This window comes from Triticum aestivum, chromosome 6A, assembly GCF_018294505.1.
Source record: "Triticum aestivum cultivar Chinese Spring chromosome 6A, IWGSC CS RefSeq v2.1, whole genome shotgun sequence".
Lineage (NCBI taxonomy): Eukaryota > Viridiplantae > Streptophyta > Magnoliopsida > Poales > Poaceae > Triticum > Triticum aestivum.
The window spans coordinates 418301245-418310611 of record NC_057809.1 but is presented as its reverse complement, the minus strand read 5'-3'; positions in this window follow the sequence as shown (position 1 = coordinate 418310611).

Below are 9367 nucleotides of genomic sequence, written 5' to 3'. Positions count from 1 at the left end.
AAGGAGCTGGGGGGCCTACACACACCGTGGGTGAACGACCTAAAGTGAAAAGACGAATTTGCGCGATGGAGCTAGAGAATGCTGAGGGAGGGTGAGAGGGATGCGGGCGTGTGCATGCACAAGAGAAAGTTAGCGCTAGCTACAAAGATAAGAGGGTTGTGTGGGTGTAAAAGACGAATAGAGATCATATATACTTCATTATAAAAAGCGAATTCGGATATTTGAAGAATTTATCATAGTGTTTCAAATCGACGCATGTGTGAATATATATAACAGTGATACACATGGTGTGGTTATGAACATGTTATACTACATTTAATATATTTTATCTCTACTCTTATAAAAAACGGAGTTGTTGATGATGGTGTGCCTGCCATCCTACATTATAGGCCATCCGGTTTATATCTGGCGGATAGCAAGGAAACTATGATGGTTGAAGTTGGCAACAATCATGATTGTAGATTCTTATTGAAATAGAGAAACGAATTCAAATTTAGTTCGAATTGCAGCGGTAGTATAGACATTTGGAATGCACTAAAATGTTGGTATGAGTAGGCTACATGCATTATACAACAAGTGAAAAAATTTAATCAGACATAACATGCATTCATACTCCCTCCTTCCATCTATATAGGGCGTAATGAGATTTTTAAGACCGCCTTTGACTATTGACAAGATTAATAGTACATGACATGCACAATGTGAAAATTATATCATTGAAAGAACCTTTCACAGACGAATTTAACGGTGTGCTTTGTGTAAGTTGCATGTCATATATCATTGCTCTAATATTTGGTCAAAGTTAGCATTGAAAAACGCATTAGGCCCTATGTAGATGGAAGGAGGGAGTAGCTTTGAATAGCATTTGTATAGTAAAACGGGGCAAGACTCTCTCTTTGTGTGGTGTGAATAGTTTTATTTTTTTCGTTTTCTTTTTCTTTTTGGTTGAGGGAAGTGCGAATTGATTTGGTATGTACAAGTACAATATTACCACACGTTAGGCTTGTCCCTAAAATTCAACCCGCGTCTTGTTATACCCCGAAAATTCAGATACCGTGCTCCCAAAACCGGCGCCTTCACAACCCACACCTTGCTATCCCGAAATTACAACGCACGCAAAAACTCCCTCCAGCTGCCAAATCCCGACATGCGAAATCCCCCTTCTAACCCTGAGCCGAAAGGGCCGCTAGTTCAAATCGGTGGGGGTACTTTTGTAACACACCCTACATTTTGGACAAGCGCGTCCCTAAGTCATGCTTCACCCCCTCCCATCGCCCCCTTTTTGCCATTCGAAATCCCACGCCGCCATAACCTCTCCACTCCAGCAGCGAAACCCCACCCTCCTCCGCCCGCCACGTCACCGATGCCCAGTTGGAGCCTCTTCCCCGACGATGTCGTCCACCGCAACAGCTCGACGTCCCTCGTCCACCTCCCCGGATGAGGATCCGTCGTCCATCTTGCCATCCCGCCGGTTCAGCCGCCCCGTCCTCCACCTCCAAGGAGCTGCTCCGACGATCGCCTCATCTATCGTGGCTGCTCCATCCCCACAGCGCCGCCTTAACCTGCTCCACCAGAACCACAACATCCTCACCGACTCCTCAGACGAAGCCGAGGTCTACTCGGCGCCACCAAAGAGGTTGTACACTTATTGCATCGCACCTTCTCCTTAACTCCACCTCCCGGTGCCGATGGTGCTCCATCCCACACCCCCATGGAGCGGCTACCTTGAAGCCGGCGCCACGGGCGACATCTCCACGGCGGCTCTCCCCCAGTGTGAGGCCCCTTCGACGATGGCGTCCATACCAGCCGGATCTGCTGCTGCTGCTCCAGCTCTCGCTCGCTCGCGCTGTTGCTGCTCTGGCTCTCACTCGCTCGCTTGCTCGCCCAGCTGCTGCTGCTGCTGTCCCCCTCGCTCGTGCTGCTGCTCTGCTCCGATTAAGCCACACTTCAGTCGACTGAATCGACTTTTGGGTCAGTCGTTTTTCAGGGGTTGGGGGCTCACCGGAGTTAAGGAAGAACCACCTACAGCGGGGAGAGGGGCTCGCCGGAGAGGTACCCCACTATCTATCTTAGGGTTCAGGGTGGGGGTGGGGGGCCTAGAGGGCTGGCCGGGGCGGCGGTGGCGAGTTGTTTCGGGGCAGCGAGGCGGCGCTGGGGCCGGCGGTTCGGCTGGTGGTGGCTGGCGGCTCAGGGGGGTGCAGGTTGAAGATGAACCGCAGACCCTCCCTAAACTACATGTCAAGTGCCTCTCTGCTACCATTGCGTTCAGTTTCGACAGTAGCATTCATATTCCACAGTAAATTTCAGTTTTGACAGTTAAGTTCAGAGTCAACAGTTTTTACCTCATCTGTTGTAGTCAGGTGGTTTTTGGTGATGTTAATTTTACATCCATTTTACACAATCTATTGGAGATGCTATTAGAATCCCACTTGAGATTGACGATGTCTGTCTTGTGCTGCTTCAGCCTTGACGTCTTACGGCTCACCGGAGCTGCTCCAGCGACAGAACGATCCATCACAACAGAGCAGTGCCCTAGACACCATCTACAGATTCCTTAGATCTTCCTCCACACCTCTGACAGCCACCTCTGCCTCAACTACTTCAGCGACCAACTCAATGATGCTGAGGTCGACACGGCTACGGCAAATAGGTTGTACACTTGTTGCATCACTTATTACTATACATTCACGTCGATCCATTAGGGCTATTTTGGTTCAACGAAAAAATGTCGATCCACTGTTGTTACCTTCACTCTAAATTTCTGCATGCTCTCCTTACATAATCTCACCATTATTTTTCGTATGCATGTCAGATGTTGTACATAGTCATGCTGAACATGTAGAGAAAAAGAGAAGAGTTTTGCGCGGCAATACAATGTCATGCAGACATCGCTCCATGGTGGGTTCAATGGCAAACCCTCCCCACCCCTCTCCAGATTGTAATTCAGAGGAAGATATCTGTTCTAAGGCGGATTCAGACGCCGCTGACCACTCCTATTTACCCCCCATGGTGTTTGCTCTACCTTGGTATGATGATGTTAGTCATATCATGCATATGTTGCCTTGCAGTGCCTACTTTTGACATCATATATGTCATCTGCTTAGTTTAGACATGTTCTGTAATGCCACCTATTTAGTTTCTATATCATATATGGGAATTATGCAGTCTCATGTCTTTTAGCCAGCCATAATATATGTGAAATGTACAATGTCATCCTGTTTAACCAGGCATCATATATTTGAATGATATCTTGCCCATCCTTTTCTTCATTACATTTCCATTTGTCGACAATTTTTGTACATTAAACTACTCTTCCTGTGAATCAGCCATTTGGGTGGGAGATGGAAAAATCTGGAGTGAAAACAAGGCCTTCAGAGCAAACAGTGCTACCTGTCGAAGCAGATCTCTTGTTGGGTCCTGATAGCTCCTCAGAGATGGATTCAAACACAGATGACCAGTCCTATTCCCCCACTGAGGTGTATGCTCTAACTTGGCACGGTTATACTGCTCATATCATGCATACGGTGTCTTGCATTGCATAGTTTAGACATCATATACAAAATATTCAACACCATGTTCTTAGTTCAGACATCATATTGAAAGCCCTCTGTTTAGCATATAAATCACATATGTGAATTAAATGATGCGATCCTGATTACTTAGATAACATGTAGGTGAATTATGTCATGCGATCCTATTTAGTTATTCATCATATCTTTGAATTATGTTATGCTATGCTATCCAGTTTAGATAGACATCATATATGTGAAATTATGTCATGCTATCCATTTTAGTTAAACAATATACATGTCAACTATTTCATGCCCTCTTTTTTCCACACTATCTATTGCATCTGTCTCTCATACAATGTATGTACATTCAACTATGTTTCCTGTTTATCAGCCATTTGAATTGGAGCGGATGATGCCAGTATCTAGCGGACTAAAAACATGGTCTTCAAATAAAACAGTGCTACCTCTTGGTGGAGATAGCACCCCGGTTGTACATGCAGAAGAACCAGCCCTACCACACATAACCCAAACTCTCGTAGATTGTACCCCTACTGCGATGGACAGAGAACCAGCTTCACCCAATCTAACCCCAACCCCAGCCCATAGTAACTCAGTTCCTGTTAACACAACACCATCTCCACCATAGAGCTCCCAAACAAGAGCAGTTAGTAAGGCAGCTCCGGTGCCCAAAGGGCCAGTACTATCACGGCGAACCCCAACTCCACCAGTTAGTACGCCTATTCCTGTGGAGGAAGCACAACCAGCTAGTCGTAGTTTAGCAACTATCACATTTGATGTTGTTAAATCATATGTGCGTATCTTCCCATCTTGGAAATATTATACTGAAGATGAAGGAAAATGCCAGTTGCAGGTGTTTGTCCAGGAGTTATGTGTAAGTAATGTTATTCATGGCAATTACTTTGCTTCGTCCCATACATGCTACCTCCATGATGGTTATAATACAGCAAATTTTCCCATTTTTCTCTATAGAGAAGGACCGATTTGGAAACTTAGGATGACGTAACCTGTGCTAATACCTCTGCTATCTTCAAGAATGCTTGGTGGTAGTATCGGAATTACCTGAAGAAAATGTACTTCACCGGCAAAGAAACTCATCAAATTCCCTTACGTTCTCCCGAGACACATTTACTGGACGATGACTGGGAACGCCTTGTTCTGTACTGGTCCCGAACCAAGAATGTGGTAAGGTCTATGAGCTCATTTTCTATTTTTAAGTATTATATTCTTGCGTCTTACTGTACTCTGTTCATGTAGAACAAGTGCCTAAACCTGAAGAACAATTGTTCTAATTTAAGATTCCATTGCTATCATAGTTCAAAAAGGCGCTAGGCATTAATTGTGTGTTTTCCCACTGCCTTGCGCTTTAATGACCAAAGAGCATGCTTATGCGCAGTTATGCATAGATTATGCGTAGTTATGTGCAATGTGTTTTGCCAACACCTAGAGCCTAGGCGCGCTTAAGCTCTCGCTTAGGCGCGCCTTTTTTTAACTATGATTGCTTTGCTCTTGTATCACTGTATTTACTCATACAAACTTATTTTTAAATTGAAGGATCCAACCGAAACTCCAATGGCACAGCAGGTATGTTCACACATGTTTCTTTAACAGGTTTGCTCTTATCAATAGCTTTGTTGATTTCAATTTCAATTGTGTATACAGTTGACTTTCATATCATGCACATTACTAGCATCAAAACAGAGCCAATAGTGTTGTTGTACATGTAGACCCATGGCACCCATCTGAAATCTTGTTGTGCCGTGTAGTTTCGCACGCTTTGTATTCTTTCACTACTGCTTTGTCTTGAACTGATATGATTTGAACCGTGTCTCTATTTTGATTTGGCAAGACAATGCAGTGACCATAGGACATAGATATATGTTTGTTTGATGCTTTTACTATGTACTAGTACTTAGCAATAGAAGACTTGATAGTTTAATCCTGTCCACCTTACTAATGAACTAGTTATGTGTCTGCTTGTTTCTTCTTTTAGAATGCTGACAGAATATTAGGGAAGAGTGCCTTATTAAGCAATGGTAAAGGAAGTAATGCAGATAAGGTTCAGGATAGTGACACATCCTTGTTGGTCTCCAACAAAGCTAATAAAATAGCTAAGGAAGACTATCTTGAAGACATCGAGACAACCCCAAAGTCCTGTCTTGGTTTAGTGTTCGAGTTACTGGCCACTACCGCTTGCACAAGCTATTCAAACTCACTGTCTGAATCAGTTCGGTTTCTTGAGTCTCAACTACAAGTTGAAAGACATCTATCAGCTGTGCTGCCACAAGAAGCGGAAGGACTGCGGAAGTCCCTGGAGCATTCAGATGCATACTTTCTGGTGCAACAGCAAGCGTTGGAGGATTTTAGCGCCAAACAGGACAAAGCTAATCAGCTTGCTAAGCTTATTGCCAGCATGGTGGATACCCAAGATAACGTTTCTTGAGCTCTTCTGAAGTTGTTTCAGTTATGCTTTTGTTTTGCTACCGCGTTTATTTGCACTGGTGGCCAATTTTGACGGCCAGTGTATGTAATGTGCCGCTTTGTTCCCTATATTTGCTCTGGTGGCGAACTTTGATGCCTAGTGGATGTAATATGTGTAATAGCGGTAATAGGTTAGTGTTAATTACTTGCTTATTTATTTCCTTATTGTCTTGTTTAGTTGTTTTGTAGTCACTGCAATTCTTTTTCTGTTTTTTTTCTAGTGGCCACAATAGCCTATTTTTGGTAACTAGGCCAAAATAATCATGGCAACACACGGACTATTGTAACCATGGGCCTCCTACAGGCCCTATGATCCATGGGCCTTCGTCCGGCCATAGGATCCATCGACCTTCTATACGGGCCTTAGGGTCCATGGGCCTTCTACGGGCCATAGGGTCCATGGGCCTTCTACGGGCCGTATGATCCATGGGCCTTCTGTGGGCCGTACTATTCATGGGCCTCATACGGGCCGTAGGATCCATGGGCCTTCTATGGGGCGTATCATCATTTCGCCAATCATGGGCCATACTATTCGTGGACCATAACGAGCCATTAATAGGCTGTATTTGATAACTCTATGAAAACAGCCCAACGGTTTTTTTTGACATGAAAACGGCCCAACGTATTAATGATCCGCAAACGGCCGACTGTAACGACGGGCTGAATTTGGCCCACAAGCAGAAAATTACAGTAACGGGCCGTATGTAACCGAATGCTGCAAATGAGCCCAAGAATCAATGGGCCCTGAGAAGGCCGAAAGATAACTTGGGCTGGAAACGGCCCAATGGAATAATGGGCCGTTAATGGGTATAAAATTATACACTTTTCATTACGGGACAGTTTCACCACGGGCCGTTAATGGGCCAAAGAGTTACAAAGGTCCTAGTATGGGCCGAAAGAAGTCATGAGCCACACATGGGCTGGAAGTTAAAACGGGCTGAATCATATTGGACGGCCCATATGACGCTACTGGGCCTAATTCAAACCCTGGGTTAGCGGGCTGTAAATGGGCTATATGCGAACAGGCCGTTAATAGGCTTTCCGTGGGCCGTCCCGCCACCTTTTGACCAAGTCAAACGGGCCGTCTTTTCACAGGAATGGGCCTCTGTTGGGCCGTGCCACGTGTCGCCGTATCATAGGCACCTTCGGTCCAATGAGCGGATGACATCTGTCCCAACGGTGAGCCGAGACGTGTTTCCTCCAGGCAATGATGATTTTACACGTGGAAAATCCCCATTGGTCGGGGCTGTTAACGGGTTATCGGATCCAAAACCCGACCCAATAGCTTAACGGCGTTCCGTTACGGTGGATGCCACGTGTTGGTCACCCTTGACGAAAGCACTTCTATGATGCGCGATTTATCGTCATGGAAGTGGACACTTCCGTGATGATAATTTTGGTAATGTCATGGAACAGTTCTATGATAGCACAAGTATGACTATCTTGATTCTTTCATAAAATCGTCATGGATGTACATGCATGACAAAAAACGCGACCTACCGTGATAAACACATATCATCACAGAAGTGTATTTTTTTGTAGTGTTGGGAGATCACGGGTTTTAGTACGATGAGAGTAATTCAACATGCAAACAGATGCAGTAGAATGAAGCACAACATGATACGGGTGGTGAGAGATATGCAAGATGGTTAACCGAAGATAAACAAGGAAAGCTAACAAAATGATGAATGTGCAACTAGAATCAGATACGAGGATAAACTCATGAGAACAAGGTCAAGGACAGATGTGAAAGAAAACTACGCAAGATGATAATGATAACACACACTATCAACATAGAGCACTAATATAAACCGCTGAATGAAATGTAGTGAAGTAGATTTAACCAGTGGTGCTCGATGGCGACAAAGAGATTTGGTAGACCAGTTCACCCTGCTGCCACAGGACTACGTCTGGTTGGAGGGGTTGTGACTTAACACGGAAGATAAACTCTCTTCACCCTATTCTCCTTCAATGCAGAGATGATCAGACTCAGGTTGATTTCACTCGTGGTAGATACTGTTGGGGAACGTTGGATGGGAAACAAAAAATTTCCTACGCTCACCAAGATCAATCTAAGAGATGACCATCTACGAGAGGAGATACTAGATCTACATACTCTTTTACATTGCTAAGCGGAAGCGTTATGAAACACGGTTGATGTAGTCGAACGCCTTCGTGATCCAATCACGATCAGTCAACGAACTCACGATCAAGTGCCGAACAGATGACACCTCTGAGTTTAGCACACGTGCGACTCGGTGGCATCCTCCCCTTCTTTATCCAGCAAGCGAGAGAGAGGAGGTAGATGAGATCGAAACATGGGAGGAGTTGGGAGAGATAACGGGCAAGGGACAAAGGGTCGCTTCCCCCAATGCCTCCCCACCATTATATAGGCGTGGAGGGGGCTGGTGGCTTGCCCTCTAAGGCCCTAGGGGCGTTGGTCAAAGGGGGAGGAAGGAAATCCCTCCTTTCCTTCCCCACTGATCGCTATCCCCCCTTTTTAGGGATCCTGATCTTATCCCTTTGGGATATGATACTATTCCTTTTAAGGGCGGATCTTGGTGCACCTAGACCAGGGTCGTAGGGACTTTCCCCACTACCCACGTTCATGTGGGTTCCCCCATGCAGGTGGGCCCCACTCCTAAACCTTCTAGAACCTTCCCGATACAATACCGAAAACACTCAAACCTTTTCTGGAACCCCGATAACAACTTTCCATATATGAATCTTTACCTCCGGAGCTCCTCGTGATGTACCGAATCCCATCCGGGACTCCGAACAACCTTCATACTTTCCACTATTAATATCTCAATACTACCCTAGCACTACCGAGCGTTAAGCGTGCGACCCTACGGGTTCGAGAATCATGTAGACATGACCAAGACTCCTCTCTGGTCAACAAACAAAAGTGGGACCTAGATGCCCATATTGATTTCCACATATTCCATGAAGATCTTTATCGGTCGAACCTCGATGTCAAGGATTCAGCTAATCCCGTATGCAGTTCCCTTTGTCTATCGGTATGTTACTTGCCCGAGATTCGATCGTCGGTATCTCCATACCTGGTTCAATCTCGTTATCGGCAAGTCTCTTTATTTGTTCCGTAATACAAGATCCCGCGACTAACTCAGTGGTCACATTGCTTGCAAGCTTATTGTGATGTTGTATTACCAAGTGGGCCCAGAGATACCTCTCCGTCATACAGAGTGTCAAATCCCAGTCTTGATCCATGCCAACTCAACAGACACCCTCAGATGTACCTGTAGAGCACCTTTATAGTCACCCAGTTATGTTGCGAAGTTTGATACGCATAAGGTACTCCTCCGGTGTCAGTGAGTTGCATGATGTCATGGTCA